Below are 19,083 nucleotides of genomic sequence, written 5' to 3'. Positions count from 1 at the left end.
TAAGGTTTCACTTGGATACAGAACTACTAAAATACATGAGTTTACTATACAAAGAACCTCGTTATAAATTGTTTTCAGAACACCCTCAACAACCGAATTACGTTAAAAATCGATATGAGATAAACTTAGTTAGAAAACTCGCGACATATAACCATTTTAAGAACTCATTATCGTCTCACCTTTAAACATTTTGTTGAGAAATTTCTTCTTCACAGACCTATGGGTGCGATCATACCAGCACTAATGCACCGGATCCCATCAAAACTCCTCAGCCAAATGTGTTCGGACAAACATGATTCTAAGATGAGAAAAGCTTAACGCCCATATGAAACCTACTCCTACCTACTGCCATAACTCTATCTCGGGAGCGTTAGCAGAAACACTAAGAATAGTACATTAATGTGCAAAATTTATATGCGTTAATATAAATTGTAAGGATGCACTTAAGATAATCATTTCCACTAGCGAAGTCGTTTTTCGTCAGGAAACAGAGCTATGTTTTCACCTAGAGACAACAAACCAACTAGCAAGACGCCAACACTGCCGATAGACGCTGCTACTTTTCAGGCTGCAGTCACGGCAGCCGTGACAGCCGTCATGGCGCAATTCAATGCTAACAACATCAGCAGGGGTGGAAGCGGTACTAACAATACAAATTGCGGTAACAATCATGGACACCAAAGGGTGTCTACCAACGAAAATACCTCAGGCCACGAACCTACGAACAAGAAGAGAAAGTTTTGGAACATGAAAGAGCACCACCAATCTCAAGGATCCACTAAAAGACAACAATCTATGGCCGCCCCCACCATTACAACAGCAGTCACGAAAAATGCCTCGACACTAGCCACGAGGTCTGCCACCCAAGCGCCGGCCATACCACATGAGGGATCACACCCAAAGTGAAACCAATGTGGCTTTCATCATTATGGGGCTTGCCGGAAGATACACTGTAAAAATATAAAAAAAAATAAAAATAAAAAAAAAAACCTGCAACAGGAAAGGGCATACCGTCCATTCCTGTAGGGCCCCAGCCCATCACCTCCCTTCAATCACCTGCACCAAGGTAGGCCCAGTATGCTACCTATGCAGTGAAACGGGACACTTCAAGAGAGAATGTCCAACTGAGAAGAATGACGAAGGAACAGGAGGAGTGTGATGAACACACCAGCATGAGCAGCAGGGAACCATGTTAAGACTTTTGTAATGTTCCCAACGACAAAACGTTTAAGTACTATATATTTGTAACGAATTTGGTATGCTTGCTAAAGTAACCTTCCTTCTAAAAAGTAGCTAAAATATTCTCTCTCATACAAATCAAACCAAACTCATTCATATATGACCTTAGGATCATTGTCTGTAAGTTGTGATGACCTTGTCCATATATCGGGATTTATTATAATCAAAATACTAAAGTCTTGAAACAAATAATTCCATCCTGACTCCTATTCCATGTCTAGTATTAGGGGTTGAGTGGGGTCACCCACTCGACGATTTCACCGATATTAACTTACATATGACGATCATATACCGCTCAATCGTAAGGAGACCTGTCAGGAATCATGATATCAAGTATCATTACTGGCTATCGAAACACACACTACCAGTGCTAGACACTTTGGTATGAATCATCTACAATAATCATAACATCAAACAAAACGGAACACACGGAAAAGAAATACAAGACACCCTATCACTCTAGTGATCTCTTCTTACGAATATAACTTATCTCATGCTATCTAAAAAGATATTGTTGTCGTTATCCAATTTTGATTGATATAGCCCTCATCTTCCCGATTTAACGACTACAAAAGGGCCCTTCGCCTTACCCCCCCCCCCCCCAAATATCAAAACTATCGTCTCTCATAAACATCCATCACGGACCTTTGGGCCATCTCTCGCTGTGGAACTCCAAAACACGCACCAGAGGAGTGTTATACTTCCCGAAGCCTTATCACAGGTATTTACAGGAGACCTTCGGGAATGTCGCACAGGTAGCAGACAAGATTCAAGCACATAAGCTTGGGACAGATATGGTACGAGTCCTGACATGAGCTCCGGGCTAAGGTTGCCCAGAAGGACGAGTAAATGTCCTACCATTCAAAAAGGCCTAGTCACGTAAACCAAACCCACATGCTTCCTCCAGAGCTACAAGAGTTGTCAGGTCAAACCTGTCGAACTACTCAACAATGAAATTGAAGAACCAAGCTTCTCACCCTGGAAAGCTCTAGTCTTATTCTTTAAATAGAAAGGCAAATTGCTCATAATTCCATCGACTTCAGAGGCCCCGACAACATCTCCAATAAAAACCTTTACTATCTCCCTCGAATAGACAAATAGGACGACCAACCGCAAGGAACGAGGTAGCCTTCAGGATTTGGACCTGAGATCTGAATATCACCAGTCACGAGTATTGAAGAAGGATGTCCGAGAACAATCCTCCAATTTCGATGCGGACGCTGAAAGTTCATAGTGATAACCCTCGGATAGGACCAAACCCACTCGTAGAATTCATGAACGTAATAAATAGGATATGCCATTCTTACTAGGATCAGTTCATCATCGTCATTACAAATGACTTACTTATCTACCCACGTAGTAAGAAGGAAACCAAGGAGAGCAGCTACAACAAACCACGGAAGCCATACGATCAGAGAAGTATTACCCGATGTTCTCTAGATACGAGTTTTGGAATTGAGGAGTCCAATTCTCAAGACACATCATTATCAAGGTGGAAATTCATAAGGACCCTTTCAATTGATCAAAACCATTGAGAAACAGTCCGCACCAAAGACGATAGCTGGAATACACCAAAATTCTGGGTCTCGCTGACCTACCGTCTTAGTTCCTTTGGAACTTCTCGTAAAATACGGACCCCTCCCAACTTTGACCCTAAAGGGAGCAACCCTTGACGGGAAGAGAAGCAAGAGGGAGAAACCATTAGAACTCCAGTATAACATACCAAATTCCTCTAGAAACACTCACTCTTGGAAGGCTTAGTACGCTTCGGAAAGCATGGAAAGCCAATACCCCAAATAATTATGCCTTTCGAGATTCTTGTTAGAATCAGCCCAATAACTCGCTATTTCAATCTACTCCTGCGAGCTTGGTAAAGTACATTCTACCCGACACGCCCTGAACTTACAGAAGTATCTATCCGACGATACTCTTGTAATCCCCCTCGACAGGATCGAGTTCCACAAGAGCCTCACCTTCGTGGAAGAACCATAGTGACCATGGACCGAGAGGTCAAGCGGGCGAAACAACGCTACTTCCTATTAGTGAAAGTTCGCTAGAATACTAACTAAGTACCTAGAGTCACATGGGAGAGCGAGAGTCAGTCGATTAGGAAGTATCCTCACCTCTTGGCTCCATTGTTCATGCCTACTCCTTACCTAAATTCAAATTTCGGGACAAAATTCCCTCTAACGGGGGGATGATGTTACAACCGTTAATTTTTGGTCAAGTGAAAGTCAACTAAAGTCAACAAGTCAAACCGTTTGACTCAATTTACCCGTTGGTACTAAAATTTACATTATGAAATTTCTACACAACTCTCTATTCTAATGAGAGATCAGAAATCAAAAATTGCGAGCATCTATATCTCCTTAACCTAAAACTATGGTACGTGGCAAGCCAAACCAATAAAACAATGTTGCATACTCATCGGGAGTGTGTAAGATCCTTAAACAAGGCTTAACAGGGTTTACGAACCTTGCATTGCGAAGCCGGACACTCACAAATGCCACACATGAAACCTCTCTCAATCGTTTTCACTCTATCTCTTCTTATTAAGAATCTCTCCCAAATCTCTCTAAGAATGTCAAATCTCTCCCAAATCTCTCCAAGTATGTGAAATCTCTCCTAAATATCTCTTTGTATGAGAAATCTCTCCATGTATGTGAAATCTCTCCCAAATATCTCTTTGTATGAGAAATCTCTACAAGTATGTGAAATCTCTCCCAAATATCTCTTTGTATGAGAAATCTCTCCAAGTATGTGAAATCTCTCCCAAATATCTCTTTGTATGAGAAATCTCTCCAAGTATGTGAAATCTCTCCCAAATATCTCTATGTATGAGAAATCTCTCCAAGTATGTGAAATCTCTCCCAAATCTCTCTCAAAAGTTTCTATAACTTTTTGAAGTCATTTGGGTTATTCCAACCCTTAACCGGGTCAAAAACGACTTAAAACGGGGTAAAAACGAGTAAAATAGGCTTAAGGACCCGAAACCCTCTTATAAGAGGCGAAACCTCTTAGAACCGAAGGTCCTGTCAAACCCCCAAACCTGAACGGCGGAAACGTTCGGGGGCGGATGACTTCATGTGGTAGCGTAACAAGTGAATACATAGTAAAGAAAGTAATACAACCATCATATATATATATATATATATATATATATATATATATATATATATATATATATATATATATATATATATATATATATAAAATTGAAAGTTTACATTTGTCAAACGTTACATGTTCAAAATCAATTACATATATGATGTCAAAACATGAGATTAAACTGGCGCCGCAGAATCACTTCATCAAAAGCATAATGATACCTGTAGTTACTAAATCCCTGGGATATACAAGTAATTTTGAAAGAGTAGATCAGCATTTAAGCTGGTGAGTTTCATAAGTATTTAATGACAATGTTTGTATGAAACGAAATATCTTGTCCTTGTTTGTTTGTGTTTAGAAAATCCTGTATTTTCTACTAGTATAAAAGTAGTCTTCCTTCCGGACCAAAGTTCGTTTCCAAAATGTTTGTATGAAACGAAATATCTTGTCCTTGTTTGTTTGTGTTTAGGAAATCCTGTATTTTCTACTAGTATAAAATTAGTCTTCCTTCCAGATCAAAGTTTGTTTCCAAAATGTTTGTAAATGTAAATGTAACCAATACGTTTGAAAACCTCGTAAATCAATGTATTTTTAATACCATCTGTGAGCTTTATAACCATACTATTGACTCGGATTGCCTATACACAACGTTCTTCAGGCGTTGGAATGTTATGACGTTTGTCACCCCCAAACGGTGGACTGTAGCTAACAGTCAGGGCGCGGGTTGTCAAGCCTGTATAGATCTATACACAAACACCATGCTCCCCCTCCAAGGGATTCTGGTATATAATAGAGGACTTGAAATGTGTACTCGAACGTACGTGAAGTAAATGTCTCACAGAACCGTAGTATAAAGCAGATTTACGTGTTGAAATGTTCGTTTGTTATTGTACATGAAAGTGATTTCTCAAAAATCGTGTTTCTAGTATGTAAAAGTTAGCAATATCCTCATAAAGCTATACCTGTTATATTTTTCTAAAAACGTGCCTCGTTTGTTTTAGAATATCTAGAAAAGGAATCACTCGTTATGAAAGCATAGATTTTTGTAGAGTCTAAGATAGACACAATATACTTTAAGTCTAAGAAAATGTTTAGTATATACATGCACTACAACCATTTATAGTTTTAAAGATAAAATTCTATTGTAATATATTTTTGTATACGGGAGTTCCCTATAAAGTTTTATAAATCACACATGATTTCACTTAATAAAAGTGTATAATAATCTTTATATATAACACCCGATAGTAGTCGTGTGTTTTACTTGTATTCCCCCCCCCCCCCCCCTAGAAAGCATATAAAAGCGTTTAGAATATTAAAAGGGTTAATTAAGGGGTATGAACTCACTTGAAAGTTTGAAGATAGCGAGATGGAAAACCGGGCAGAGTTTCGTCTTGGGAAACGGATTATTCTCGGGATTCTCAGGAATCTCGGGAGTAAAATCGACCTTCGGGACTTGTACAAAAATGACCAGGGCTTCGGGGTAGTGCGGGCACGGAAAACGAGGTAAAACGCAAGAAAAGTGAGAGAGAATGAGCAAAATTTCCGGGAACCCTCGCATCCTATTTATAGAAGGCTGGAACCGCCTCCGTACGCGGGGCGTACGCGTACGTCACGCATGACCGAGTCCTCGACTGCCTCGCACTTCGGATGGGACGGGGGGTAGGCTCGCATAGCGGCGACGTGGACGATCTGAGGTCGTGGCCTCGAGTACGCTGGGCGTACTCGTGTACGCGGGGCGTACGTGCGTGACTCATACTTCGGATAATACCGAAGTTTTCAATAAAAATTATATATAAATTAATTATCAAACTTCAAAAATTCATATCTCCTTCATACGAACTCCGTTTTCGACATTCTTTATATCCCCGCGAATGTGAGACTACGCTCTACAACTTTCGTTTAGATTCCGTCGGCAAATTCCGAAATTATTTTTATTATTTATTTATTAAAATGATGTGATTAAGGAATTTCTTTAAAAATTCATAACTTCTTTATCTGACGTCGGTTCTTGCCAGACTTTTTACCGCTGAATAACTATTGTCGAGACCTTTGATTCTCGTTTAGGTCATTCTGGCCAAAAGTCGCTCGATCTCCGATTCGAGTTTTCAGTTGTCTGTTGCTAAGCCGAAATTTGGAAAAATCTTAATTTCAATATACGAAGCCGGGTTTGGGCATTCTTTTTACGTACGATCCCGGTTTAATGATTTAAAACATAGTAGGTAGTTAAATAGAAACTTTTTGGACATTTTATTATCAACGTAAATTTTGATTAACTCAAAAGTGGTTAGAATACTTGACCTATTAGGCCATTACAAAGAGTTGAAATATCGGGTTGTCACATCATCCCCCCGTCAGAGGGAATTTCGTCCCGAAATTTAAAGTATTAAGGATACTAGTGAACATGAAAGAGATGAGGGTACTTTTGTTTCATCTGATCTTCGAGTTCCTATGTGAATTCAGGTCCCCGCTTGGCGTTCCAGCGAACCTTCACGATGGGTATGCGACTTTGTTTTGTTTGTTTGACCTCTCGGTCCATGATTTCTACTGGTTCTTCCACAAAGTTGAGGCTCTCGTTGATCTCGATTTCATTGAGTGGAATAACAAGAGTCTCATTGGACAGACACTTTTTCAAGTTTGAGACGTGGAAGGTTGGATGTATGGTACTAAGTTCACGCGGTAGGTTAAGTTTGTAAACCACAGGGCCGATTCTGTTAAGAATCTCGAAAGGCCCTATGTATCTTGGATTTAGTTTCCCCCGCTTTCCAAAGCATATTAAACCCTTCCACGGTGAGACCTTTAATAAAACGTGGTCTCCTACCTGGAATTCCAAAGGTTTCCTCCTTTGGTCAGCGTAGCTTTTCTGTCGGTCTCTAGTGGCTTTCAATCGTTCACGAATCTGAACGATCTTCTCTGTTGTTTCTCGTATGATTTCCGGACCGGTGAGAGTGCTTTCAGGAACTCTTCCTTTAGCTAACTGGGTATCGCCAACTTCAGTCCAGCACAGAGGGGATCTGCACTTTCGACTATAGAGGGCTTCGAACGGAGCAGCCTTTATGCTTGTATGATAACTATTGTTGTATGAAAATTCGACAAGGGGTAAATGGATATCCCATGCCTTTCCAAAGTCAATCACACAGGCTCTCAGCATATCTTCTAAAGTCTGTATCGTTCTCTCACTCTGCCTGTCTGTTTGTGGGTGGTAGGTTGTACTCATGTCTAGCTTAGTCCCCAGGGAACCTTGTAGTGACTGCCAGAATCTTGAAGTGAATCTACTATCTCGGTCGGAGATAATGGATATCGGAACACCATGCAGTCGCACTACTTCCCTTAAGTAAGTTCTTGTAAGCTTTTCCATTTTGTCAGTCTCCTTGATGGGTAGGAAATGCGCGGATTTGGTCAATCTGTCGACGATGACCCATATGGTATCGAGTCCACCCGTCGTCTTGGGCAACTTGGTTATGAAGTCCATAGTAATCCGTTCCCATTTCCATTCTGGTATCTCCGGTTGTTGTAGTAATCCTGAAGGTTTCTAATACTCGACCTTAACCTTAGCGCAAGTAAGGCATTTACTTACAAAGGTAGCAATTTCTACTTTCATGTTAGGCCACCAGTACAAGTTCTTAAGATCCAGATACATCTTATCTGAACCCGGGTGAACGGAATACCTCGTGTTGTGTGCTTCAGTCATTACTATGTCTCTGAACCCGCCATGTTTCGGTGTGCAGATTCGGTTCATAAGATAATATGCTGCACCATCCTTGACTTCTAGATTCTTTTCCATTCCCCGCAGGGATTCACCCGCCACATTTTCAGGTCGCAAAGCTTCCATTTGTGCCTCTTTAATTTGTGTGGATAAGTGGGAATGGATAGTCATAGTCAGAGATTTGACCCTCCGACCAGTGTATTCTTTTCGACTAAGGGCGTCAGCTACCACGTTGGCCTTGCCAGGATGATAACGAATTTCACATTCGTAGTCATTTAGTAACTCAACCCATTGTCGTTGTCGCATGTTTAGTTCCTTCTGATCGAAAATGTGTTGAAGGCTCTTGTGATCAGTGAATATAGTACTCTTTGTTCCGTATAAGTAGTGTCTCCAGATCTTCAGAGCAAATACCACTTCTCCTAACTCAAGATCGTGTGTCGTATAGTTCACTTCGTGTGTCTTAAGCTGTCGGTAGGCATAAGCAATAACTTTCCCTCTTTGCATAAGAACACAACCGAGTCCTTGATTTGACGCATCGCAATACACTACGAAGTCTTCTATCCCTTCGGGGAGGGATAGTATCGGTGCGGTGCACAAGGCCTGTTTCAGTGTTTGGAACGCCTTCTCTTGTTTTGCTTCCGAGACAAAGGCCACGCCTTTCCGGGTTAATGTAGTAAGAGGTTTCGTAATGTTGGAGAAGTTCTTTATAAATCTGCGATAGTAGCCAGTGAGACCTAGAAATTGACGAATTTTTGTAGGTGTCTTTGGTGCCGACTAGTTCTCGATGTCCTTGATTTTGGAGGGGTCTACGTGTATCCCTTTCTCGCTAACCACATGGCCCAAAAATTCGACTCTTCGAATCCAAAATTCGCATTTAGAGAACTTCGCATAGAGTTTCTCCGATCTTAGTGTTTCTAGGACTTTTCGTAGGTGTTGACTATGCTCTTCCTTACTTCGGGAGTAGATAAGTATATCATCGATAAAGACGATGATGAACTAATCTAAGTAGGGACGACATACCCTATTCATTAGGTCCATAAATACTGCTGGTGCGTTGGTTAATCCAAATGGCATTACGACAAATTCGTAGTGTCCATATCGAGTTCGGAAAGTTGTCTTAGGAATATCCCCTTCAAGTACCCGTAATTGGTGATATCCGGATCGTAGATCTATCTTCGAGAAGTAGTTTACTCCTTGAAGTTGATCAAACAAATCATCAATGTGGGGTAGAGGATAACGGTTCTTGACAGTAAGTTTGTTCAGCTCTCTGTAGTCGATGCACATACGGAACGATCCGTCCTTCTTCTTTACGAACAAGACCAGTGCTCCCCAAGGTGAGAAACTTGGTCTTATGAATCCTTTTTGCAGGAGTTCATTAAGTTGACTGGAGAGTTCTTGCATCTCTGCTGGTGCTAGATGATAAGGAGATTTCGCTACTGGGGTAGCCCCTGGAACTAAGTCGATTCGGAATTCGACTTGGCGTTGTGGTGGTAATCCTGGTAGTTCTTCTGGAAAGATATCAGAAAAGTCGCGTACTTCTGGAATGTTCTTGATGTCCTTTAGTTCCTGGCTTGTATCGACGATGTGCGCTAGGAATGCTCGACAATCCTTCCGTAAACACTTTCAAGCCTGGATGCACGAAATGATACGAAGGTTCGTACTTGATTTGTCGCCATAAATCACTAATGTTTCGTTATTAGGGAGATTAAGACGAACTGCTTTTTCAAAACACATGATGTCGGCGCGAAGAAGACTTAACCAATCCATGCCGACTATGACATCGAAACTTTTAATAGGAACCGACATGAGATTGATTGGGAAAGAATGACCGTCTAAAGTTAACGTACAGTTCTTGTATATGTAGTTAGTATTTTCGGTTTTTCCGTTGGCCATCTCTATAGTGAATGATTTTTCTAGTTTGCTAGGTTTAGGTTTAAGTAAGTAAATAAAGTTTTGACTCACGAAGCTTCTCTCCGCTCCACTATCGAATAATATGCATGCATATGAATTATCGAGGAGGAACGTACTAGCAACTACAGTTGGGTCAGCTATAGCTTCGTCGTGGCCTATAGTCAAAACTCGTCCCACACCGCCAGTGCCTGCTGCCTTAGGGTAGTTCCTCCTGTAGTGGCCCACTTCTCCACAACCGTAGCAAGTCTGGCCTATACCTGCACTAGGGACTTGAGTGATCGGCCTTGCGGGCTCCTTGCAGAAACGGGCTGTGTGTCCCTTTCTGTTGCAGTTGGCGCACTGCATTTACCGACAAGGTCCATGGTGGTGGTAACTGCATTTGGTGCACTTTGGACGGTTACCTTCATAAGGCTTTGTTGGGTAGGTATTTGTAGGCGTTGTAGTAGGTACCGTGGCCGCATTCACCAAAACCAGTTGTTTCTTTGCGGGTTCTTGGGAAGACCCACCCTTCCCTTTACTCCATACTCTCTTCCTGTTGTTGTTGTTGTTGTTTCCTCTATGTGGTTCTGGTGCAGAAACGGTTGAGTTCCGATGACCTCCGTAGTCAATCAGAGATTGTGCTAGTTCCTTAGCACTTTCAAAGGTGTCAGGTTTGGAAGTTAACACGCTTGACCGTAATTGGCTCGTCAGTCCCCATATGTACCTCTCTATTTTCTTGCTCTCAGGAGCAACCATATCTGGGCAAAGGATTACCAGTTCGCATAATCTGTTGGTATATGTTCCGATGTCGGTACCAACCATTCTGAAAGTCCAGAGTTCATGTTCAAGCCTTTGAATCTCTCCCCTTGGGCAGTATTCTCTCATCATCATGGCCTTGAGGTTCTCCCAGCTTATGGAGTTTGCCACAATTAGAGTAAGTACTTTAACGTGGCCGTTCCACCAAGTCAAAGCTTTATCAATGAGTGTGAAGGTTGCGAATTTGACCTTGCTGTGCTCGGGGCAAGAGCAGATTTCAAAGACTGATTCTGTCCTTTCAATCCACTGTCTCAGAGCCATCACGCCACCCGTTCCATAAAACATACGGGGTTTGGCATTTTTAAAGTCCATATAAGTGCATTCTCGGGGTTGCCCATGACTTTCGCCATGGTTGGATAGGTGTGTGCCAGTTCTCGAGTCATTAGTACTCGAGTTATTTAGCTGTGACATGGCAGCTGCTACTGCTGCGGTGACTGCTGCTTGGAACATGACAACATCAAATTGAGGAGGTGAAGGTGAAGGTGGTGGTATCGGTGTTTCATTGATAAGGTTACTTCTTGTATTCCCGCGTGGTGGCATCTTTAACTATACGTTTAAAAGATGATGATATGGATAAGAATAAGTGATAAATGAATGTGTCTCATGAACCAAATTGCCATGGTTCAACAACAAAATGAATAGTATGACTAGATGAAGATGACAACATTTGGATAAAAATTTCCATATGATTAGATATCTGTCAATAATACTGGGATTACAGATGTAACAAGTTCAGGAAAATGGCCTATGAGTAAGCCTTACATCAACCAAGATAGGAAAATTTTTGACAGAACTATGACTAGATCAAGACCTAACAGGTCTAAGATTTACAAGGATAGCAAATTAGCCCAAAGTTTTTAGATAAACTAGGTTATATCCAAAAGATGAGTTGACGAGATTCTATCGACGACGAGAGTTGCTAGCATGAGTCATTGATTCTGATAGTAGACGTTCTATGTCCCTCATAAGCCTGCCAATTCTTGCTTGCTGAGCCTGAAGTTCCCTAACTTCAGCTCGTGTTTCAGTAAGTTCCCTCTGCAGGGCTATAATGCGGGCTAGAGTTCTTTTGTAAGCAGACTCCAGTTGGTGAATGCGAACAGTGTTAACGCCAGAGTTGGCGTCAACCTTTAAGACTTGGTTGATAGTTGCTTGATCCATTGTTGTGTTTCGAGAAATTCTACGAACCATGATTGGTAGGACTCTGTCAGCAAAACCTCCTTCAGTGAGGTTGTAGAAACTTCGGTCTCCATTGTAGGGAATCGGTTGACCTTGTTCCTGGCTCAATGTATTCAAGTTCGTGGCCCACAGAGGTGTGGGTCCTTGAAATGCGGGACGGAGATTCAGGTTTGGGCCTTGAGCAGCTAGGGGTAGGTTGTTGACTTCAGGCTCCAAGTCTGAACTATCAGAAAAACCCTCAGCATGGTGGTCATCCAAAGGGATTGGGTGATCATTTTCTGGTTCTTCCTCTAGCCATCCAGCGTTGACTTGGTTTGGGAAGTAGGGGTCTCCATGCGGGTGAAATCCAGCCATTTGACTATACGAGAATAGGGTTATAAGAATTGAATAAAACTTGAGACACGTAATACAAATTAATCTAGCGTATGCACTAAATACTCCTATAGTATTTAAATTATTGTGTTTGATCTTTGAGACATTTTTGGTAAGTTTTGACTTGTTTCTCACTACGAGCATTCCTCGATATACATTGGTCCGATTTCGGGCAAATATAGTTGATCACGCTATATTTGTCCCAAATCTGATTACATATATCGAGTCTTAATCGTAGTGTCCAACTTGTCTAAATACTTGTTGTATAGTTAATAAATATTAAAATAACGTGTTGTATGCATGTATTGTACTTGAATGAACTAACATTTTTAAGTTATACGAAACGCGGCTTAGGCGTAAATAAAATCGTTTTGTCAGAGAGTATTAGTCCCTTAAGCATTTATAGTTTGTATATCTTATGTGGTTCGATATACCTAGTTCACTATAAACATTGCTCTGATACCAATCTGTCACACCCCCAAACCTGAACGGCGGAAATGTTCGGGGGCGGATGACTTCATGTGGTAGCGTAACAAGTGAATACATAGTAAAGAAAGCAATACAACCATCATATATATATAATTGAAAGTTTACACTTGTCAAACGTTACATGTTCAAAATCAATTACATATATGATGTCAAAATATGAGATTAAACTGGTGCCGCAACATCTCTTCATCAAAAGCATAATGATACTTGTAGTTACTGAATCCCAGGGACATACAAGTAATTTTTAAAGAGTAGATCAGCATTTAAGGTGGTGAGTTTCATAAGTATTTAATGACAATGTTTGTATGAAACGAAATATCTTGTCTTTGTTTGTTCGTGTTTAGAAAATCCTGTATTTTCTACTAGTATAAAAGTAGTCTTCCTTCCAGACCAAAGTTTGTTTCCAAAATGTTTGTATGAAATGAAATATCTTGTCCTTGTTTGTTTCTGTTTAGAAAATCCTGTATTTTCTACTAGTATAAAAGTAGTCTTCCTTCCAGATCAAAGTTTGTTTCCAAAATGTTTGTAAATGTAAAAGTAACCAATACGTTTGAAAACCTCGTAAATCAATGTATTTTTAATACCATCTATAAGCTTTATAACCATAGTATTGACTCGGATTGCCTATACACAACGTTCTTCAGGCGTTGGAATGTTATGACGTTTGTCACCCCAAACGGTGGACTGTAGCTAACAGTCAGGGTGCGGGTTGTCAAGCCCGTATAGATCTATACACAAACACCATGCTCCCCCTACAAGGGATTCTGGTATATAATACAGGACTTGAAATGTGTACTCGAACGTACGTGAAGTAAATGTCTCACAGAACCGTAGTATAAAACAGATTTACGTGTTGAAATGTTCATTTGTTGTTGTACATGAAAGTGATTTCTCAAAAATCGTGTTTCTAGTATGTAAAAGTTAGCAATATCCTCATAAAGCTATACCTGTTATAGTTTTCTAAAAACGTGCCTCGTTTGTTTTAGAATATCTAGAAAAGGAATCTCTTGTTATGAAAGCATAGATTTTTGTAGACTCTAAGATAGACACAATATAATTTAAGTCTAAGAAAATGTTTAGTTTATACATGCACTACAACCATTTATAGATTTTTGTAGTCGTGTGTTTTACTTGTATTCCCCCCCCCCCCCCCCCCCCATAGAAAGCATATAAAAGCGTTTAGAATATTAAAAGGGTTAATTAAGGGGTATGAACTCACTTGAAAGTTTGAAGATAGCGAGATGGAAAACCGGGCAGAGTTTCGTCTTGGGAAACGGTTTATTCTTGGGATTCTCGGGAATCTCGGGAGTAAAATCGACCTTCGGGACTTGTACAAAAATGACCAGAGCTTCGGGGTAGTGCGGGCACAGAAAACGAGGTAAAATGCAAGAAAAGTGAGAGAGAATGAGCAAAATTTCCGGGAACCCTCACATCCTATTTATAGGAGGCTGGAACCGCCTCCGTACGCGGGGCGTACGCGTACGTTACGCATGACCGAGTCCTCAAATGCCTCGCACTTTGGATGGGACGGGAGGTAGGCTCGCATAGGGGCGATGTGGACGATCCGAGGTCGTGGCCTCGAGTACGTTGGGCGTACTCGTGTACACGGGGCGTACGTGCGTGACTCAGACTTCGGATAATACCGAAGTTTTCAATAAAAACTATATATAAATTAATTATCAAACTTCAAAAATTCATATCTCCTTCATACGAACTCCGTTTTCGACGTTCTTTATATCCCCGCGAAGGTGAGACTACGCTCTACAACTTTCGTTTAGATTCCGTCGGCAAATTCTGAAATTATTTTTATTATTTATTTATTAAAATGACGTGATTAAGGAATTTCTTTAAAAATTCATAACTTCTTTATCTGACGTCGGTTCTTGCCAGACTTTTTACCGCTGAATAACCATTGTCGAGACCTTCGATTCTTGTTTAGGTCATTCCAGCCAAAAGTGGCTCGATCTCCGATTCGAGTTTTCAGTTGTCTGTTGCTAAGCCGAAATTTGGAAAAATCTTAATTTCAATATACGAAGCCGGGTTTGGGCATTCTTTTTACGTACGATCCCGGTTTAATGATTTAAAACATAGTAGGTAGTTAAATAGAAACTTTTTGGACATTTTATTATCAACGTAAATTTTGATTAACTCAAACGTGGTTAGGATACTTGACCTATTAGGCCATTACAAAGAGTTGAAATATCGGGTTGTCACAGGTCCCTATAGGGACCGAACTTGCCAAGAACCGAAACCAAGAGGACCGAAATTAGGAGACCCGAACCCGAAGGACCTCTTAGGGCCGAACCTCGCCCAGGAAGAACCGAACCCGAAGGTACTATTCATTTCGGTCCATTTCGGGTCTGACCACTTTCGGTCTATTTCGCTTCCCTGACTTCGGACCGAGCCTTCGCCTTCACCTCTCACTTCTGGTTCGCCTCCCTTCGTTTCCGTCTCGGCATCAACAAGGACCGAACCTCGGCCTAGGAACCGAACCTCGACCTAGGACCGAGAGGTCTCGCTGGAAATGCTTCTTCTCCCGGTTTTCGTCTAGTTTTTCGTTTAAAGCCCGTTTTTAATTATTTTAACGCGGGATTTTCACCCAAAATCATATTTTAACATAATAAACCCTAAATATTCACAATTTAATCATATTTTCATGAAAATCTTTATTTTAATAATAAAAGCTAGTGGGTAAAGTACAAAGTGGTGGAGTGTTGACTTTGCTTTACCTTATGACACAAACAACCACTCCCACAACCACTCTATGACAAGCCACACCTCCCCACCTTACCTAGGTCACATCAATGTCCTTTCCACTCAATTATCACCCTTTCCCACGTTTTTGAGAGCTGGACATTCATCCTCTCTCGTCATTTTCTTTCACATGCTCTCATTTCACCAAGGATCCAACTCAACTTTTCTCTCAAACTTTTCACTCAAATTCGAGATTTCCAAGGCTGATCATCAAGTGTTCTTCCACATTTGGTAAGAATAATCCATTCTCCTTATGATTATTTCACTTATTCTACGCAAATCATTGATTGCTTACACAAACTCCATAACTATGATGTTAGATTCTCGAAAATCTTCAAGGTATCTCCAAGTGTTCTTGAGTTAAACACTTCCATTCTTCAACAATCATCTTCTGAAATCACCTAAGGTGAGTTCATACCCCTCCATTTTCATGATTTCTCAAGTTTTTAGGGGGGGGGGGGAATACAAGTTAAAAAAACCCAAGAACATAACTAAACTTTTCTAACAGCCTTCATCAGAAAAGTTCAACTCCATTCACGGACTGTTTTATACAACTTAAACATTTTAGTTTTCAAAACTGTTTTAGGCACAAGTAGTTCCACTTCTTAGCTTTAAAATGACTACTTGCACATCCCCATACGATTTTCCTACAATTTATGGTGATTTTTAAAAAAACGGCCTATCTTTTCAAACACAAATCCGGACCAGTCTGTTAATATGAGCATTTTAATACACGTTAAAGGCTTCCAAAAATCATGATAAAAATTATGAGTAAACTAGACACATTTTGGGAACTCTCAGAATTTACGGATCTAGTTTTCGACTTCGTATGATTTTTCTATAAGTTTTCCAAAACAGTGCAGAAAGATTAAAGTTAGTTAACAGCATATAAATATCATAACACTTTGTATTATGTTGAGCAAAGTGTCTAATCACAAGTTCTAATTATTGAATGTGTTTCCTTGTTATTTTATCATTATAAACTGAAACTAAGTCATTCATGATAAGATTATTCATTCATTTAGAACTTGTATATTAAGCTATAAAAAGCGTAGTTTAATGGATTCATAACACTAATGCATTTTCATAAAAGAGTTCTTACATATTATAAACATTTTATATAAACTATAATAGGTATAGTTTATGATACATCACTTAACACACTCGTACAAAAAGGGTATATCCATACAGAAAAGGTTTACATTCATACACATTACACGTAAACTTGTTAACCTAAATTGTGAGACATTCTCTTCCCGTACGTCCGAGTGCGGGATATAATTCCTGGTAGTTATAATCAGAGTCTCCTGGAGGTAGAACGTGATACTTGTATATAGATCTATATTGGGTTTGACACTCCACACCTTGCTGCTAGCTACAGTGGGACCTGCAGGTCTACGGGTGACAAATGTCATTTCAGTTTTGCGATGCCTGAGAAACATCGTGGCAGGTTCATTCAGTTATAGTATGATTATAGCGACTCACATAGGGATATAACTGATGGGTTTTGGTCATAAGACATCCTATCTGCTCATACAAACCCTAATGCTTGGATCTAGGTTTCTCTATTGTACATGCTTTGAATCCAAGACTATAAACCCTAATTTTAGTATATGAAATCGATATTAACATATGAATGGGTTTAAGAACATACCTTGATTGTTATAGAGTAATAACAATCCTAATTCCTCCTTGAATTAACTTTGGAATGCTTAGAGTCACAAGTGTCACTCCTCTAATGGCTTACAAACACCAAGAGCAAATGGAGAAGGTATAAAGAGAGAGGAGAGAGGTTAGAATTCATCCTTAGGACTTCTTGGGAAGGAATACACGAATTCATGAGCCTTAGGGTCTTTATATAGGTGTAGAGATAGGGTTTCAGTCATTATCCTCATCTAGTTGCTTATCCACAAAGCAACACATAAGATAATCCTTGAATCCTTATCATAGTCAAATTCTAAGGCCTTATCACCTCAAATTCGTTCACCCTATATTTAAGACAATCCTTACCTTATTTTGTAACTATCACATAATTAAAAATCAGCCCCTCTAGTTTAATTAATTACACTTGATCACAAAATTAATTATTGACCAATATTAATTAAACAAATATGATTTCTCCTTTAATATATTATTCTTATAACATATTAATAAATCATAATAACCTATCTCTCTTTATTTATTTCTCTAATCAAGTTGCTTTGGTGAAGGCAACCCAAAAGGACCATGCACCATCAGGTCAAGTACATACCAAAATAGTTATGGACTTAGACACTAATCCAACAGTCTCCCACTTGGATAAGTCTAATAACTATTATGTGTATGACTTCAAATCCTGATCTGCAATCGTAGCTTTCCATAGCCGCTGTCAACTCTGATCCTATCAGATACGCATGTCCTTAGATAAGGGATCATATATTCCTCCATTCTAGATATTGTCTGAGATATGATTTCTAATCATTCTCTTTGTACTATATTTCGATTTCCGATTTATGACGACAGACTAATTGAACGAATCAAATTAGCCCTAGCCCGGCCGAGCATTTATGTTTATCATCACTAAACCATCAAGGGGCCCAAAAGATATCGCTTTTATTCTTTGAATGAAAGGAACGGATAAACTTTGATACAATGCTTGCTTGCACTCACTCACCGAATCACATACAACAATATGTTTTATAACACCAAGTTACTAGTGCGTTTACATATTATCAATGTGCAACCGATTCGCAAGATACAACTCACACATCTCAGTTTCAAGAATATAAGATGTTATCGTCTCACCAATCACTCGTAATACAATTCATGGAGTGATCCAAGTGAGCGTGGGTTTAATCCAATGCTCAAATCATATTCATAAGCACTCATGAATGTTGCAGCAAACGTTTGCTTATGTCTAATACTCTTCTAGACAATCCACAGACCAATTCATGACAGTCTTCATTCATATCTACTTCCAACATATGAATGACTGTGGCCCGTTCGAATAATTCGATTATTCTTAATAAACTCAATTTTTCTAGAAGTCAAAACATGCAAAGTGAAACACAAGAATAATACTAATCCCATATGGCCTCAAACCTTTGAGTATAAATGAAACTCCTTTTATTTATCACCATACCGATTACTCATTATTTGTCGTTTCGGGTAATCAACTTCTTACTTGAATTATTACACTTGCCCCATGCTCCTAGCATGCACACAATGTTTACCTATGGTTCTTACTTTGTGAAATAGATCACATTGGACACATTTCCAATCATTCTCATTTTACAACTCCAAATCCTTTTTCATAAGTGTAAGAATATCAAATTCTTGCTACTTATAGAATATGCTATATTCTAACATTCTATGCAATGATTCTTTCGTGATGTCACTGCACCAAAGTCACAAAGACTATTGCCAATGATATTACAAAATCTTTTATCGGAGATTGTTACAAGACAATTCCTTAGATATGATGTCTCTCACTCAAAGTACATTCCTTTCAACATCCTTTTGCATAAAAGTTTCTAATCTAGTCATAGATTTTC

This window comes from Lactuca saligna, chromosome 5 (assembly GCF_052625555.1).
Source record: "Lactuca saligna cultivar CGN05327 chromosome 5, ASM5262555v1, whole genome shotgun sequence".
NCBI lineage: Eukaryota > Viridiplantae > Streptophyta > Magnoliopsida > Asterales > Asteraceae > Lactuca > Lactuca saligna.
Note: the sequence above shows the minus strand (reverse complement) of the source record.